The sequence below is a fragment of the Equus caballus genome, chromosome 19 (genome assembly GCF_041296265.1).
Source record: "Equus caballus isolate H_3958 breed thoroughbred chromosome 19, TB-T2T, whole genome shotgun sequence".
NCBI classification, from domain to species: Eukaryota; Metazoa; Chordata; class Mammalia; order Perissodactyla; family Equidae; genus Equus; species Equus caballus.
Genome location: NC_091702.1, coordinates 40,264,706 through 40,283,336, shown reverse-complemented (window position 1 = coordinate 40,283,336; position 18,631 = coordinate 40,264,706).

Below are 18,631 nucleotides of genomic sequence, written 5' to 3'. Positions count from 1 at the left end.
ATGGTATATAAACACTCTGTACACCCTACCTCTTTGGCTGCCCTTCCTTCCTTAGGGAAGGAAGTCCCCGGGCTAGTCCTCAGATCTGGTTCATAATAAACTCACCTCAATTCTGATTTATACATTGATTATGGATTATTTGCATCAATGAGAATGGGTCTTCCATGCACAGATGCAGGGGAGAGCGTTCCAGGCGGGGCTCCAGTGAGCACAACAGCCCTGAGGTCTCATGGCTACAAAGCAGGAAAGCCAGGATTTAAAGCAGTCTGCCCGACTCTTATGCCTGGTTTATTCCCCCCTACTCTTACATTCTCTAAAACAACGGTTTTCAAGGTGTCATCTGTGGACCAGTTTCCTGAGACCTTTCCAGATGGTGCAAAAGGTCAAAACTCTTTTCATGCTAATACTAAGCCATTACTTTTCTTTTTCATACTAATTCTTCACAAGTATGCAGTGTTTTCCAAAGACTGCAAGACATGATATAGCAACAGATGGAAAGCAAAGCGTATATGAGAATCCAACAGTCTTCCATTAAGCCGGACATTAAAGAGATTTGGAAAAATGGAAAGCAATGTCGCTGCTCTCAATAAATGATTTTTATTTTGTAAAATAGTTGTTTTTCATAATATGTCATTTATGTTAACAGAAAGGAGTTATTAATGTTATTTTAAATAAATTAATAACTATTTTTAAAATTGCTCAGTATTGGGGCTGGCCTGGTGGCATAGTGGCTAAGTTCATGCGCTACACTTTGGTGGCCCAGGGTTCGCAGGTTCAGATCCCAGGTGCAGACCGAGCACTGCTCGTCATGCCATGTTGCGGCAGCATCCCACAAAAAGGAGAGGAAGATTGGCACAGACTTCAGCTCAGGGCCAGTCTTCCTCACACATAAAAATAATAATAAAAAATAAAAATTGCTCAGTATTGATTTCTAATGGTAAGTATCAATAGATATAAGGCATAAAAACACAAGCTGTCTGGATCCTCCATAATTTCTAAGGGTGTAAAGGATCATGAGACCAAGAGTAGGAGAATTGTTGCTCTAGCATTGACGTTAAGGCTCTCTCCAATTCGTACTGGGTCTCTACATATGCAATCCCCTCCTGCACCCAGAACTTCCCTTAAAGCACAACAGAAAGAATTACTAATGTTTATTGAGTATTTCCTACATTCTAGATATATCTTAAATGCTTTACAATATTTTAACTAATTTAATCCGCTCAAACAAACCTATGAGTGAGTGCTTTTATTATATTCATTTTACAATAAGGAAACCCAGGAACAAAGACATGAAAACGTGTCCCCGTTCACACAACTAGTAAGTGACAGAGCTGAGACTGGAACCCAAGCAGTTTTGCTCTACAGACAACACTCTTAACCATCAATGATAGTTTAACATGTATGAACAAATGCATGAAGATTAACCCTAATGCTATGCAAACGTCATTTGCAGGGCATCACAGTAGCTCTGGCTGACTGGCGGATCCAGGTCACTTAAGGTGGTGTCCTGAAATATCATGTGGCACAAGGAGCCAGAGGACAGGAGAAGGCCCTGGGCTAGAGAGAGATGAGAGCAAGCTAGGGAAATTCACTTCTGCCTTCAAGTCCATTGGCAGGCAGTGAATCAGGATAAGGGTCAGGGCCATAGGTCCAAAGCTATGTGGGCATGAGAAACAAAACAAGGGGAGGAGAGAAGTTCATGCTTCTGCCCCATCCCATCTAAGAGATCAGTCATCTCTAGCACGGTGGCTCCCAAAGGAAGCTCATATTGCCCCAGAGGTCACATTTGTAGGAGGGGCCTTGTCTGAGACAGGAAAATGTTCCTTCTCTCCTTCCCACCGCACCAATCAAGAGAGATTGCGTGAGTGAGAGGATTCCAGGCAAATAACAGCAAATGAGCGAGAGACCCCAAGACTTGATTTCATTTCCTGAAGGATTCAAAGTTCATAGGTGGACCACCTGGCTTCATGGCATCAGGTTGGGAAAATACCCAGACCAGAGTAAATTTTGCAGTATCACACTACTTGGTAAATTAAACAATCACACAGGGTGTGTAAACTTTAGCTTGAAGAGTCTTTTAAGTGATACAATATCCCTAAATGCACATTTGTTAAAATCAAATATAAAGACCAGAATCAATAAACAGTAAAAATCAAATTATATGCTACTAAGTATAAGTATGATTTATAATAAGCATTTGAAAAATGGCATTTAGAGTTTTTCTGCTTAGTAGAATGAGATACAATTTTCACTTTCTGGATAATGTAATTGCACAGTGAAAGAAAAAGTTTTACGTATGAGAACCCGTGGCCGCATCTGTCACAGCCTGTGTAACCTCTTTCTCTCTCCTCTCCACTGAGATGAGTACAGCCTCACAGGAAATATATTATGCAAATGAAGTAATGAATGAGAGGAGAGGAAACTCAGAGAAGCCTACTTGGTTTATAGTGGAAAGAGACAATATAAAAGGGAAACCTTCCCTAAGAGATATCTTTGAAGCTCCCTGTATGCCCTTCCTCATACCATTCCTATCCCTAAACTACAAAGGTAAGCACCATCTCAATAGTCTTACCATTTTGTATTCATTCCTAAAAACGTATTGCTTAGTTTTACACATTTTGAACATTAGGTAAATCAGATTGTACACACCCTTATGCAATGTGCTCTGTACACTCTCCTCTTGGTTCCTGAATTCATCCGCGTAGCTAGAATTCATTCAATTTCCCTATTGTATAGGATTATACTATAGGACTCATGCACATTTTCTTCATTCATTCTCCTTTGCACTGATATTTTGGTTGTTCCAAAATATATGCAATATACAATGCTTTATATGCAAATACGTGTGAACCACCTTGCACATAAAACTTGGTGCACGCATATGAGACTAACTTCAGAATATGCATCTGGGACTGGAATTGCAGCATTGTGGGCCTGCACGTCTTCAGCTGCACTCCCCAATGTCATTTGCTTAATTAATTACTGAGAGAAATGAGCTAAAATCTCCCACAGTGATGATGAATTTCAAAATTCCTATTTGCAGTTCTGGCAATTTTGGTTTTATAGCTTTAAATTGAGAGATGATTCTCTTCCCATTTATTGTGATTTTGTGAATAACGATAGGTTTAAATTTCTTTATATTGCTTTATATTTATATTGTCTAATTTTTGCTTTTCCTATGGACTTTCCTCCTCTTTTCTTGACTTCTTTTTGATTTATTGAAATTACGGAGGATTTTTTGTCAAAGATGGGGTGCAATTATGTCTCTCCCTGTGAGAAAATCCCTTTGACAATGAGATGGCATTTCCTTCTATCAAGAGGTGAAAGAGAAGCTACTGCGAGTTCCAAGTCTAGGCCATGAGTCAGCAAACCACAGCCCACTGGCCCAATCTGGCCTGCTGTCTATTTTTGTAAGTAAAGATTTATTGTAACTCAGCCATACTCATCCATTTACTTATTGGCTATGGATGCTTTCTTGGCAAAATGGCAGAATTGAGTAGTTGCAACTCTTGAGTAGAATGGCCCACAAAGCCTAACATATTAACCGTGTGGGCCTTTAAAGAAAAAGTTTGCCAACCTTTGATCGAGGCCTTACGGGCCTTTCACTCTTTCTGTTGGAACTTGTCCAGTCGCCATATGACAAGAGCAGGCTAGTCTGCTGGAGGATGAGAGGCCACATAGAACAGAGATGAGTTGTCCAAGATAAGGTCAGCTCGGACTAGCCAGCTCCCGGGGACCAAGCGCCTGATGACATTGCATACGTGATTCCATGTAAGAACAGCTAACCTAGCCCAGATTAGCAGAACAGCCCCATTAATCCACAGACTCCTGAGTAGTAATAATTGAGTGCTGTTTTAAGGCACCAAGTTTTAGAATAGTTTGTTACATAGCTAATAAAGAGGGTTTTGTTTTTGTTTTCCTATTTTATTTTTCCCTCTAATAATTAGAAGTTATACCCTTGTGGCTGGCCCGGTGGTGTAGTGGTTAAGTTCACAAATTCTGCTTCAGTGGCCCGGGGTTCACAGGTTCAGACCCCGGGCGCAGACCTATGCATCGCCATGCTGTGGCAGGTGTCCCACATAGAAAACAGAGGAAGATGGGCACAGATATCAGTTCAGGGCCAGTGTTCCTTAGCAAAAAGAGGAGGATTGGCAGCAGATGTTAACTCAAGGCTAATCTTCCTCAAAAAAAAAAAAAAAGGTTATACCCTCTCTTACCTTCTATTTTTTTTTTCAGACTTTTTTTTTTATTTTTTCCTTTTTCTCCCCAAAGCCCCCCAGTACATAGTTGTATATTCTTCGTTGTGGGTCCTTCTAGTTGTGGCATGTGGGACGCTGCCTCAGCGTGGCCTGAGGAGCAGTGCCATGTCCGCACCCAGGATTCGAACCAATGAAACACTGGGCCACCTGCAGTGGAGCGCGCAAACTTAACTACTCGGCCACGGGGCCAGCCCCTCTTACCTTCTATTTTTATTCTGTTATTTGAAAATTTTAATGTGCAAAGGTAAAGTTAATCATTATTTTTTGTTTCCTCATAAACAATGCAAGGACCTCAGATGACTTTAACTCTGATCACCCTCGTCCCAATTTATATGCCGTCGTACTGAATTTTGATTTCACTTTTACTACATGAATCAGACATTATTGCTATTAATCATTATTTTACATTGCTGATTTTTGTTGTCATTTACTCAATTATTTATCTATGTCATTGCTCATTATTCCTTCTTACACCTCAAACCTTGCATCTTTGGAATGTCTTTTAGTGAGAATTCGTTGTTGACACATTCTCTCCATTTTTTTCTGAAAGTATTTTAGTTTGCCCTCATTATGGGAAGATATTTTTAAGAAATATACAATTCTGAATTGATAGTTATTTTCTCTTAATACCTTGAAGATATTCTTCCACTCTTTTCTGGCTTCCATTTTTACTTTTTCTTGAGAAGACAGCTGCCATTTTAATATTCACTCCTCTTAGAAAATCTGTCTTTTCTCTCCATAGAGGTAGTCAGCTTCTCTTTTTGTCTTTATGTTCTGCTATACTGTGTCTACTTGTGGATTTCTTTTTTATTATTTATACTCTTCAGAATTTGTTGAGTTTCCTGAAACAGCAACTAGATTTTTAAATAAATTTGAGATGTTTTTGGACACTACCTGCTCACATATTGACTCTCTCCTGCTGTCTTGATGCTCTTCTTTTGTACCTCCAGCTAGAACTATGCCAAGCCTTCTCTGTCTTTTCCGTATCCCTCATTCTCACTGTCATACTTTGTGTTAGTTTCTCTCTGAGAAATATTTTGAGTAATTTTTTTCTATCTTCTAATTTACTGATTCTTTCCCCATTTATGTTAAAGCTGCTGTAACATATTACAATTTTTTTAAATTGAAACATAGTTCTTATACCATAAAATTCACCATTTTAAAGTGTACAATTCAGTGGTTCTTAGTATATTCCCAAAGTTGTACAACCATCACCACTGTCTAATTCCAGAACGTTCTCATTGCCCCAGGTAGACACCTCATACTCATTAGCAGTCACTTCCTCTTCTTTTTTCCCAAGACCCTGGCAATCACTAACATATTTTCTGTCTCTGGATTTGACAGAACATTTCTGTCAAGCGTTCTGGACATTTCACATAAATGGAATCCTAAAATGTATGGCCTTTTGTGTCTGACTTCTTTCACTTAACATGTCTTCAAGATTAATCCATGTTGTAACATGTATTGGTATTTCATGCTTTTTTACTGGCAAATAATATTCCACTGTATGGATCTATCATATTTTATTTATTCTTTCATCAGTTGAAGAACCTTTGGGTTGTTCCTACTTTGTAACCGTTATGAGTAATGCTGTTATGAACATTCATGTACATAGGTCTTCAGTTCTTTTAGGTATATACCTGGGAATGCCATTGTCATATGGTCATATGGTAACTCTATGTTTAACTTTTTGAGAAACTGCCAGATTGTTTTCCACAGTGGCTGACCATTTCATATTTCCACTAGCAGTACATGAGGGTTCCAATTGCTCCACATCCTACCAACACTTGTTATTTTCCACTTTTTTTTAAAGCCATCCTACTGGTCATGAAGTGGTATTTCATTATGGTTTTGATTTGCATTTCCTTAATGACAATGATGTTGAGCATCTTTTAATGTGCTTATTGACCATTTGTATATCCTCTCTGGAGAAATGTCTGTTCAAGTGCTTTGTCCTTTTTTTAAACTGAGTTGTTTGTCTTTTTGTGCTCATAAGATTTCTTCACATATTCTAGATACTAAACCCTTATCATATATCCAAGAAAATATTTTCTCCCATTCTGTGGGTTGTTTTTTCATTTTCATGATTGTGTCCTTTCATGCACCAAGATTTTTAATATTCTTGAAATTGAATTATTGATTTTTTCTTTTGTTGTTTGTGCTTTTGATGTCATATATAAGAAACCATTGTCAAATCCAAGGTCATGAAGATTTACTCCTGTTTTCTTGTCAGCATTTTATCTATTGACTTTTACGTTTAGTTCTTTGATCCATATTTTTTATTGCAGTAACATTGGGTTATAACATTACATAACTTTCAAATGTACCTCATAATACATTTCGAAATCTGTGTCGATGACATTGTGTTCACAACTCAAAGACTAATTATAATCCATCACCACACATGTGTGCCTAAACACACCTTTTGCCTTCCTCCCTCCTCTCCTCCCCTCCAGTAGCCACCAACCAAATCTCTGTTGCCTTGTGTTTGTTTGTTGTTGTTTTTATCTTCTATTTATGAGTGAGATCATATGGTATTTGCCTTTCTCCCTCTGACTTCTTTCACGTAGCATAATGCCCTCAAAGTCCAGCCTTGTTGTCACAAATGGCCGGATTTCATCATTTCTTATGGCTGAGTAGTATTCCACTGTGTATATATACCACAGCTTCTTTATCCATTTGTCCCTTGATGGACACCTAGGTTTCTTCCAACTCTTGGCTATTGCGAATAATGCTGCTGATGAACACAGGGGTGTATGTATCTTTATGCCTTTGTTTTTTCAAGTTCTTTGGATAAATACCCAGCAGTGAGATAGCTGGATAACATGGTAGATCTATTCTTCATTTTCTCAGAAAACTCCATAGTGGCTGCACAAGTTTGTACTCACACCAGCAGTGTATAAGGGTTCCCTTCTCTCCACATCCTCTCCAACACTTGTTGCTTTCTGTCTTGTTAATTATAGCCCTTCTGACCTGAGTAAGGTGCTATCTCATTGTAGTTTTGATTTGCATTTCCCTGATAGCTAATGATGTTGAACATGTTTTCATTTGCCTATTGGCCATTTGTATGTCTTCTTTGGAGAAATCTCTGTTCAGATCTTTTGCCCATTTTTTAAGTGGGTTGTTGGTTTTTTTGTTGTTGAGACATATGAATTCTTTGCATATTTTGGATATTAACTCCTTATCTGATATATGGTTTGAAAATATCTTCTCCCAATTGTTAGATTGTCTTTTTGTTTTGTTGATGGTTTCCTTTGCTGTGCAGAAGCTTTTTAGTTTGACGTAGCCCCGTTTGTTTATTTTTTCTTTTGTTTCCCTTGCCCAGTCACACATGGTATTTGAAAATATGCTGCTAAGGCTGATGTCAAAGAGCTTGTTGCCTATGTTTTCTTCTAGCAGTTTCATGGTTTCAGGTCTAACATTCAAGCCTTTAATCCATTTTCAATTGATTTTTGTGCACGGTGTAAGATAATGATCTACTTTCGTTCTTTTGCATGTGAATGTCCAGTTTTCCCAACACCATTTATTGAAAAGACTCTCCTTTCTCTATTCTATGCTCTCGGCTCCCTTGTTGAAAATTAGCTGTCGCTATATGTGTGGATTTACTTCCAGGCTCTCGATTCTGTTCCATTGATCTGTGTGTCTGTTTTCATACCAGTACCATGCAGTTTTGGTTACTATAGCTTTGTAGTACATTTTGAAATCAGGGAATGTGATATCTCCAGCTTTGTTCTTTTTCCCCAGGATTCCTTTGGCTATTCAGGGTCTTTTGTTGTTCCATACATCTTTTAGGATTTTTTGTTCTATTTCTGTGAAAATATGTTGTTGGGACTTTTGTAGGGATTGCATTGAATCTATAGATTGCTTTAGGAAACACGGACATTTTAACCATGTTAATTCTTCCAATCCAAGAGCACAGAGTATCTTTCCAGTTCTTTGCGTCTTCTTCAATTTCTTGCAACAATGTTTAATAGTTTTCGGTTTACAGAACTTTCACCTCTTTGGTTAAGTTTATTCCTAGGTATTTTATTCTTTTTGTTACAATTGTAAATTGTAAATGAGATTGTATTTTGAATTTCTCTTTCTGCTACTTCGTTGTTAGTGTATAGAAACACTACTGATTTTTGTATGTTGGTTTTGTTTCCTGCCACTTCAATGTGTTCATTTATTATTTCTAAACAGTTTTTGGTGGATTCTTTAGAGTTTTCTATATATAAAATCATGTCATCTGCAAATAGTGACAGTTTCCCTTCTTTTCCAATGTGGATCCCTTTTATTTCTTTTTCTTGCCTGATTGCTCTGGCTAGGACTGCCAATACTATGTTAATTAAGAGTGGTGATGGTGGACATCCTTGTCTGGTTCCTGTTCTTACAGGGATATCTTTCAGTTTTTACCCATTGAGAATGATATTAACTGGGGGTTTGTCATATATGGCCTTTAATATGTTGAGGTGTTTTCCTTCTATACCCATTTTATTTAGAGTTTTTTTTTAAAGATTTTATTTTTTTTTTCCTTTTTCTCCCCAAAGCCCCACAGTACATAGTTGTATATTCTTCATTGTGGGTCCTTCTAGTTGTGGCATGTGGGACGCCACCTCAGCATGGTTTGATGAGCAGTGCCATGTCCCGCTCAGGATTCAAACCAACGAAACACTGGGCCACCTGCAGAGCATGTGAACTTAACCACTTGGCCACAGGGCCTGCCCCTTATTTAGAGTTTTTATCATAAAAGGATGCTGTATCTTGTCAAATGCTTTCTCTGCATCTATTGAGATGATCATGTGATTTTTATTCTTCATTTTGTTAATGTGGTGTATCAGTTTGACAGATTTGCAGATGTTGAACCATCCCTGCATCCCTGGAATGAGACCCACTTGATCATGATATATGATCTTTTTAATGCATTGTTGTATTCAATTTGCTAGTATTTTGTTGAAGATCTTTGCATCGATGTTTATTAGTAATATTGGTCTGTAATTTTATTTTTTTGTGTTGTCCTTGTCTGGTTTTGGTATCAGGATAATGTTGGCTTCATAGAATGAGTCAGGAAGCCTCCCCTCCTCTTCAATTTTTTGGAAGAGTTTAAGAAGGATAGGTATTAACTCTTCTTTGAATGTTTGGTAGAATTCACCAGGGAAGCCATCTGGTCCTTGACTTTTATTTTTTGGGAGGTTTTAGATTACTGTTTCAATCTCCTTACTGGTGATTGATCTATTCAAATTCTCTACTTCTTCTTGGTCCAGTTTTGGAAGGTTGTATGTTTCTAAGAATTTATCCATTTCTTCTAGATTATCCAATTTGTTGGCATATAGCTTTTCACAGTATTCTCTTAGAATCTTTTCTATTTCTGAGGTGTCCATTGTGATTTCTCCTCTTTCATTTCTGGTTTTATTTATTTGAGCCTTCTCTCTTTTTTTCTTGGTGAGTCTAGCTAAAGGTTTGCCAATGTTTTTTATCTTTTCAAAGAACCAGCTCTTGGTTTCATTAAGATTTTCTATTTTTTTTAGTCTGCATTTCATTTATTTCTGCTCTGATTTTTATTATTTCCTTCCTTCTGCTGATTTTGGGCTTTGTTTCTTCTTCTTTTTCCAGTTCCTTTAGGTGTAATCTTAGATTGTTTAGTTGGGATTTTTCTTGTTTGTTGAGGTAGGCCGGAATTGCTACAAACTTCCCTCTTAGAACCACATTTGCTGTATCCCACAGATTTTGGCATGTCATATTCTCATTTTCATTTGTCTCCAGGTCCTCACTCAGGCGCTGCCTCACAGAGGTGGGCACACTCACCTGCCTGTAGAGGATCAAGGAACCCAATCTATGCAGGCAGACAGGTAGCCTGAGGGCTTGCTGTTCGGCAGGGCTGATCCTTAGGGCAGGCTGCCCGCCCTGGCTGAACTGGATTAAATCTGTACTCTAGTGCATATGGCAGACCCCTGGGCTATCAGGCCAGGGGAAGAACTTCAATAGCATCTGCCAGCCTCTGTGTCAGCACGCTTGTACTAGGTCACAACAATGGCTGCCACCAACGTCTCAGTCTCTGGAGAGGTCTCACCTGTCACCGAGATGCACCCAGAACCTACCAGGTGAGTCTCTTTTCACCAAAGGACTGTGTAGCTTTCTTTTTGGTGATCTTAAGTTGCTCTTTGAGACAGGTGAATTTGTGCATGGGCCCTTTAAGACTCAGATCTTTTCAGCTTTCATCTGATAGCTATTCTGGGGGTATTCCCTGTTGCAGTTCATAGCCAGGGAAGCCAGAGTAGTATATTCATCTCAGTTGTGCTGAGTCTGAAGGATGCTTATAGCAGTAACAGCCCCAGCTCAGGTCCCCACTCCTCCATGGAGGGCTGCGTACCTTAGAGTGGAACCTGCCGAGCCAGCTGTGAAGCTCTGCAGCTCTCAAAGGTGGCTTTTTGTCTCCAGAAGGAATTTCTATCACTTCTACCTCAGTCAGGACTGTCCTTTGTTGTGGGGGTTCTTTTTATCCAGTTTTCAGTTTTCTCTCCAGGGTAATTTTTCCAAGAATAGTTGTAACCTGGTTGCATTTGTGGGAGGAGATGAGTTCAGAGTCTGCCTATGCTGCCATCTTGACAACATCTTTGATCCATTTTGGGTTAATTTTTGTATCTGGTCTGAGGTAACGGTCCAACTTCATTCTTTTGCATGTGGCTATCCAGTGGTCCCAGCACCACTTGTTGAAGAGACATAAAATTTTTGGAATTTTATGAAGCTTAATTTATTTTTTTTCTTTGGTGCTTCTGCTTTATATGTCATATCTAAGAAGCCATTGTCTAATCCAAGGTCACAGAGACTTATACCTAAGTACAGCTCATATAATAAAATTGAAATGTCAGTCATTGTTGTTCATTCCTTAAAGTTCATTTTTTTCATTCCTAAATCTCCCTGACCAATTTTATTGCCTTTTTTCCCTTAGCCAAATTTTACTTCCCTATTTATTTTATTATCCACAGTAAACACACTATAACTCTGTGTAGGTCTAATAATTCCAGTATTTCAGATCTTCATTGTTCTGATTCTTTTTTCTGTTATTTTTTTTGCTGGCTTTGGTTTGCCTTGTTTTCTGTGAGGGCCTTATGGTTTTGACTGGAAATTTGGAATTTTATCTGTGCAAATCTTAGATTAAAGATGAATTCCCACAGAAAGAGTTTTTATTTTCTTTTCCACAAGTACAAGATCACAACAAATCTAGGCCCACTTTATTTTTATGATTTGGCTGGTGAGGGAAGGTGTTCAGGGTACCTAGTCTGTCATTTTGCTGGAAATGAAAGATCTGGAATAGCAAACACCTAGTGTTTGATATAGATATAGATGTCAAATTCCCACTGTTCTAAAGAAGCTCTGATTCAAATTCTATCCTCCATAGTACCCAGCAGCACGCAATGCCTAAAGAAATGCTTTATAAATTGTTAAATGAATTAATTAATAAACAAACGAATCAATTTATGGATGCAAACTTGATGGTAAATGATACAGGTTCTGAGCGGATGAGTTGAGGACCTCTGAAGGCCTTTCAGGTATCATAAAAATCTGTATGTTAACCAAGCATAGCCATAGAGACAGGTATTTTTATCCAAAACATATAGTGATGGTGTGATTATTTAAAGATAAATTATTATAAAAGTATGTATTGCTGAATTCATAAAAATTTGTGGTCCTTACAATTCTCTGAGCCACCAAATAAAAACGCAAGTGTTATCATATCAGTGTCCTATTTTTATATTAAAAACAAGTTTTACTCAAAAAAGGTTGAAAATGCTGACATTAACATAGCATGTAGAGATCATTATTACAAGTGAATTTTAGTAGTCTGCATGTTTCTTGAAGAGATTTAAACCTAACTCTCCTTTCTGGGAATCTACATTCATAATTAAATGAATGACTCGCCTATATCATCCTCTATAGGAAATGATCCCTTTTAATAGTGTAACTGCAGGCTAGGTAGTTTCCTCTCTAAGGCAGCTGTTGCAACTGATGATCATGTCACAAGGCTTAAACAACAGAAATTTATTTCTCACAGTTCTGGAGGCTGGAAGACCAAGATCAAAGTGTCAGTAGGTTTGGTTTCTTCTCGGTTCTCCTCCCTGGTTTGCAGGTGGCAACCTTTCACCATTCCTGAAGTTGTCTTTCCTCTGTGTGCATCTTGGTGACTCTTTGTGTGTCCAACTTTTCTCTTCACATAGGGACACCTGTCAGATTGGATTAGGGCCCACCCTAATGGCCTCATTTTAGCATAATCATCTCTTTAAAGACCTATCTCCAAATATAGTCACAAGGCAGAGCTTATTTCTCTCTCAGTGTCACATGTGACTAAGGCTCCGTTGAAACTACCAGAGCATCATGTGCCTAAAAACTGTTTCCATCTTGTAATTTCATATGCTTTCCCCCAAAAGAGAGATTCACTCTATCATTTAAAAGAATTCTTAGTTGATAGAGAAAGGAAGTGTTTAACTTTCAGGACATTTGCATAAATGAATCAAATGTGATAAAAGGTGCTAAAGTACTACAAAAAGAAAAGCACTGTAAAAACAAAAGGAAGTATTTCCATTATCAAGGTATTAATATTGAAACTGATACCATTTACTAGCACAGGAAGAACTTGGCATTTGCTTTTCTTCCTTCGGGCAATTATAAAAGCTAAGAAAGTAACATTGTGAAGATTTTTCTACAGTCATTTCAGCCTTTCTAATTAACACCCTTTCCTTTATACATGGAGAGCTAATAAACCACAGTAGCATTCAGGGAAGTAAGATCTTACTTTGTTTTTAACCCTTAGAATAATAGCAATTTCTCTGCCACTGATGAGGCAAGAATGGAGCTACAGCACGTATTCACAATTCGCGGAACTTGTGCTGTGAGAGAAGAAAAAAATGCCCCTTAGAGCAAGGAGTTAAGACGTGACTAATTTGAAAAACCATCTGCAGTTGCATGTTGGTGTGTAAGTTGCACTCAATGTTCCTCGGATGTCACATAGGGAAAATCCCCATTGTGCACAGGAACCTCGACAGAAGTTTTGTTGAAAGCTCTCCCCAAGGAGTGCTTCTGTGTTTTGTCTTTGGGCTCATGCTCAGTGGTGGTAAATGGATTAACACAGCAGTCTCTGATAGTATGATGGATGGAGTCAGAAGAGCGATTTTCTAAACACCCTTCCTTTACTTGATGGATGTCTCCATTGCCATCTCTTCCCTCAGGGCTCTTTGTGTGCAAAATCTCTCTTCTGAAAAGAGTTTTCATATGCTATTAGTACCAAGTGAATTTATGACGTCCTCTCGTGCAGTCTTTCTGCCATTTTGTAGAGTCTGCTCTGGCATTCTATGCAGTTATGTCCTAGTTCGCTGATCAACAGCTTCACTATGTTAACATTTTTAAGTATGAGACACAATTTAGTTTGCAAAATCCCACTTATTTTCTCCTGATTAAACCCAAGTGCACCCAAAACTCATCAGCCACCTAGAGAAGCATTTACCTTCTTAGACATTTAGCTAAATCCTGTGGTACTCCTGATTGTTATCACCAGCACCTCCATCAATAATCTTACTTGGCTCCATCACAAACCTCAGCTGAGGTCAGAGTATACATTTTGATTACACTAATCAGCATGCATTTCTCCTCCATGACCCCTCTTATTTGAACTCTGAAGCACGTGAGTCCCTTTGATGGATGAGTAAGAAGTTGTCAAGACTAAGGAAGAAAAACATCAAATTTGGGAGGGAGGAGTTTTTGGTAAATAGTCAAGGATTTAGGTATAAAGTTGAGAATTTGAAAATAGTTACCATTCTGCTGAGCCAACTTTTTTTCTCTCACCTTTCTTCACCTTATTTATAAAAAATATCTTTGCTAGCACAGAGATGAGAAGCGAGTTAGGTGCTTAAATAATTGTGAGTTAAAAATAGTGGGCAAGTGACACAAGGACAAACTCTCTTTTGAAATTTAGTGAATCCCAGAAACAGCTTCTAGCTGAGGGTTTTTGAGAATAATTTCCTTTCTGGCAATAGCCCCACCTGGCCATGGAGAGAGGAGTCATGTGACAGAATAATGAATATTGAAAGGAGAGATCGGAGGACTGCCTTTTCCTAAATTTTCCTGGTAAGTCACAAATGGTGAGACAGAAATCCAAAATTTCATGCCCATGAATAGAATATGGAAATTTGCTGAAGGTGAGAGCCATTATCTGCCAAAAAGTTCCTTAAAAGAAGTGAGGAAGCTTACACTGAAAAGTGTGTGGTATTTCAATTATCATCTGGAAAATCCGGGGCTGAAATCTTTTCGGTATCACTCCTGGCACAGAGTCAAGGAAGGAGGCCACATTCTCTCCTTGCCAAGGTGGTTGTTGAGCCAGGGGTAGAGGACAGAACATATGCTATATATATGAATATATAAATATATATATATTATTAGTAGCAGCCACCATGGAGATGTCAGAGACCACAAGTTCAGCTTCACTACCTCTGCCTACTCCTACAATGCAAATCTCCTCAAGTCCACACACTATTCCTGAAGGAGGAAGGGAAGAGAATAGAACCTTGAATTGACAATATTCTAACCTATACTGACTTGGGAAATTACTAGAGTAGACTGGATAGATTGCCTGCTTTTAGATAGGCCATGCAATGCAAAGTGAGATCAAATTGCATTGTAGGAGTAAAATTCACCTGACCCTTTGGATTGTAGTACTGTAAAATTTAAGGTGCTAAAACTTATGATCTTTGGTTTCTAAAGGACACAATAGGTTGTCAAGGCGAGGTGAAATAGTTGGTCCTTTTAGGGAAAATGTGATATTTGATATGGGGGATTGGAAAAGCTGGCAAGAGAATTACAAGAAAGATTATTAAAATGTTTGCCATTTTTAGAGAAACAGTAGGTTCAGAAAAAGGAAAAGCTTGGATGAAAGCCAAAGGAAAAAGGACCTGGGACTGTTTATCATTGAAAAAGTTATATACTGGAAGATTTTTAGGAGCAGACTCCAGAAAAACAAATTTTCATGAATTCTAGGACAATCTGAATCCAAATTAAGCCCAATCTCAGTGGAAGAAAAAAAGTACTGGCTTTGGAATAGAGAAGAAATAAGAATGAGCTAGTAATAGACTGGAATCTTGAAACGCCCAAGTCTACAATTTGCCTAATTTATACCTTAAGTAACACAACTGCGTTATAACACACTCTGTGTGCTTCAGTTGACTCACTAGCAACTCAAGGAAAATGGTAGAAGGTTCCATGAACCCAGGCAAAGGATATTTGCTGAGGGAAATATTGGTGCAAGATGGGGAATTCTCAATGGCAAAGCAAATATCATCTGTTTAGATACTTCTCAGGGTCGTGTTTTACAGAATATTATCATCTCACCTTGCGCACCAACGAAATGTTAGGCTTCAAGTATATTTTCAGTGGACTGTGAATAGGGGGACAATGATTATTTGAAAATAATTTCAGCTCTGGGTTTAACAACCAAGCCCTCTATTTCTCAACGTTTTATACTAAAGGAGCAACTAACGTCTAACAGCTTGTCTTTTTTAAAATCCTAATTCCAAAATTGAATGCAGTTGGTTGTTTTTTATTGTTGCCTTGAACGTTCTTCTCTTATTCTTGTATTTCAATATCTTTTGTTTTCTGAAAACTAAGGAATGGACTACAATGAAATAAACTGAAAAGTGTTACCTTAAATGAACTTTAGTTCAGACATTTCAAGCAAGTGAACTCCATCTGGTACTAAAAAGTGAACTTACAAAACACTGTAAGAAAATTTCAGTCCCTGTTGCCTCTCTTTCATCAGATGATAAGAGCTACGTCCTCCAGTACTATTTTATATTGCAAGTTTGCTTTTCTGGGTAAAAGATTAAAAGCCTTTGACTTGGGTACAAATTAACATGTTTTCCAGCCTTTGTGGTGAAACTATTGCAAACTACTGAAGAAATCTTTCACACCTTAGTACTCTGAATAGCCCACTCCACGTCAAAATATGCTCCAAATCCAAGGAAGCATGGCAAAAACAATACTAAATTATCTTAATCACCAACCCTTTCAGCTGTATTTCATGAATGTTTGAAAAACTAAAATCACAAAGAATTTTTCAGAGAAGAAACGTCTTTTGTCATTTATGTTTGTTTTTAAGGTCTTTGCATATGGTGAGGATGCTAACTCAGTGTTTTGTTATTGTAATCAGTAATAACAAATGAGAAACAAAGTCCAAAGAAAACTCAAAACAGAAATGATTCATTGGCAAATGAAAAGGCTCTCAGAGGTAACATGACATCTTGGCAAATGGAGCAGCTTCTGTTGCATGTGATTCTCATTTCCTGTCTCTTCTCCTTCCTTCCATCCTCATCTCTGAGTTCACTTCCTTTTACTGGAACAAAAACAGCTGCTCCTAACTGGACTCGAAGCCAGGTACCTGAGAGTTACTATAAACATTCCATAAAAATATGCATACCCTCTGACCTTGTTCTCAACACAGACACAGATAAAAAGAAGTTAATACATAACCTTAGTCCTTGTTAGATGTATTTGTTGAGTCCAAATGCTTGCTTCATGGCCTGCATAGAATTATAGCTTGCTAACTTGGTATTTTCTTGTCTTACCAAAAAGGGTGACTCAAGGGTCACAAGGATATATGAGCTTGTTTTGCAGAGGGAAGGGAATACCATTAAGGAAATTATGACCACCAGATAATCAGCCCCCAGCTGCTGCTGACACCAAGAAAGCTGGTTGCCCAAGGTCTTATCTGGAGTGAAAGAAACATGGACTTCCCCTTTGTTTCCCTGGAACTCCTCCTCTCAAACCCCTCAGCCTTATAATGATCCTCTGCTTCCTTCTTTTTTTAGGGAAGATCTGAGAGAACCTATTCTCCCTCCTTCTCATTTTGGTCAATTCAAATAAAACTTTCTGTATCTCCAAGCACTGGAGTCCCAGTGACTGGCTCACTGCTCATCAGGCACATGGACATGAGATTGAGAGGTTTGGTATCAGACTCCCTGTCTCCAAGATCTCTTCCTTCTAACCCATTTTATAGCTTATTTGTTTTCCTAAAACATACTTTTACCATTTTATTTTTTAAAAATTATTAATTTAGATTAAAAAAAAAATTTAGAATCCTTCCTGGAACTGTCTCAAACTAGACCTCACTTTAAACTAAGGCCCAGAGAGGTGAGACAAAAGGGTCATAACCACAGTCACCTAGTCCTTTCACTGAGAAGTCGCAATGGTCCCAGTTGTACATTCTGTCTAGTGCCAAATTCTACCTCTCATTCAAGTCTCTCTGCATATTCTTGCCTGCGCCCACATCTCCAACTTCATTTTCCATGATCTCAACTCCTATCTCTAACATTCCTGCCTTCCTACACTCTAACTCCCATGTAAACTTCCCTAAATACCATCAATAATAAATAATTGATAGAAGTAGTCTGCTTATTAACATTATAGGATAACTTGAATTCAACTTCTTTGCGATGCAGAATAATCCATTTTCTTTAAAATTTCAAGTGATACAAATAATGTCTAAAACTCTTTATAATTCTCTTATTTTCAGTGGAAACAACACACACTTACTATAATATTACAATTAAAACCCTCATATACTCATTTCTTAGAGTTGAGGCAAATAATTTCTCACCAAAATTAAGACTGTTAACTAGATATATGTTGCATCTGTTGCCTTTTCTGGTCTATTACAGAAGAACTATGTTTTTTGAAACTCCATGAGAACTAATATGATTAATGTAATAAACTTTATTTCAATTCAACAAACGTTCATTGTTTACTACGTGAAATGACTATACTGGCCAAACTGGAGAATACAGAGATGGCTAAGATACAGCTCTGTCCTTCAAGAATGTAAAATCAAAAGGAGGAAAGAGATACAAACATAGACATTACATAAACTAGAGGAGGAGAGAGAAGAAAGAGAGATTTATTTTGGCTGAACAGAGCACTTAAGGATCCTTGGAGGAATCAGGATTTACGTTGGCCTTAAAGGATTTGCAGGATTTTATAAAGCAAAACAATCCTAGCAGAGGCAAATTTGAGTGTATTCTCCAGTATCACATCATATTGTAACTGTTTGTTTAAGAGTCTTTCTCCTGCATCTGAATATTAGCTCCTCCAGGATTGGGATCAGGGTTTACCCATTTTGCAACATTACAGCAACATTTTCTATCTTCTTAGTCTTTTAGCAAAGTCTTTTAGTCTGGTACATTGTACATTCTCAGTAAATAGTTGAATTAACTAATTGATAGCTATTAGGCTCCTAACAAATTTTAATGCCGCAAAATCTGTACTCAGGAGTTGCTTAATGAAGTTTCACTAAGGCTGTAACAAAAATCATTTTAAAAATATTAAAAATACCAAAAAACATCATATCTATTATC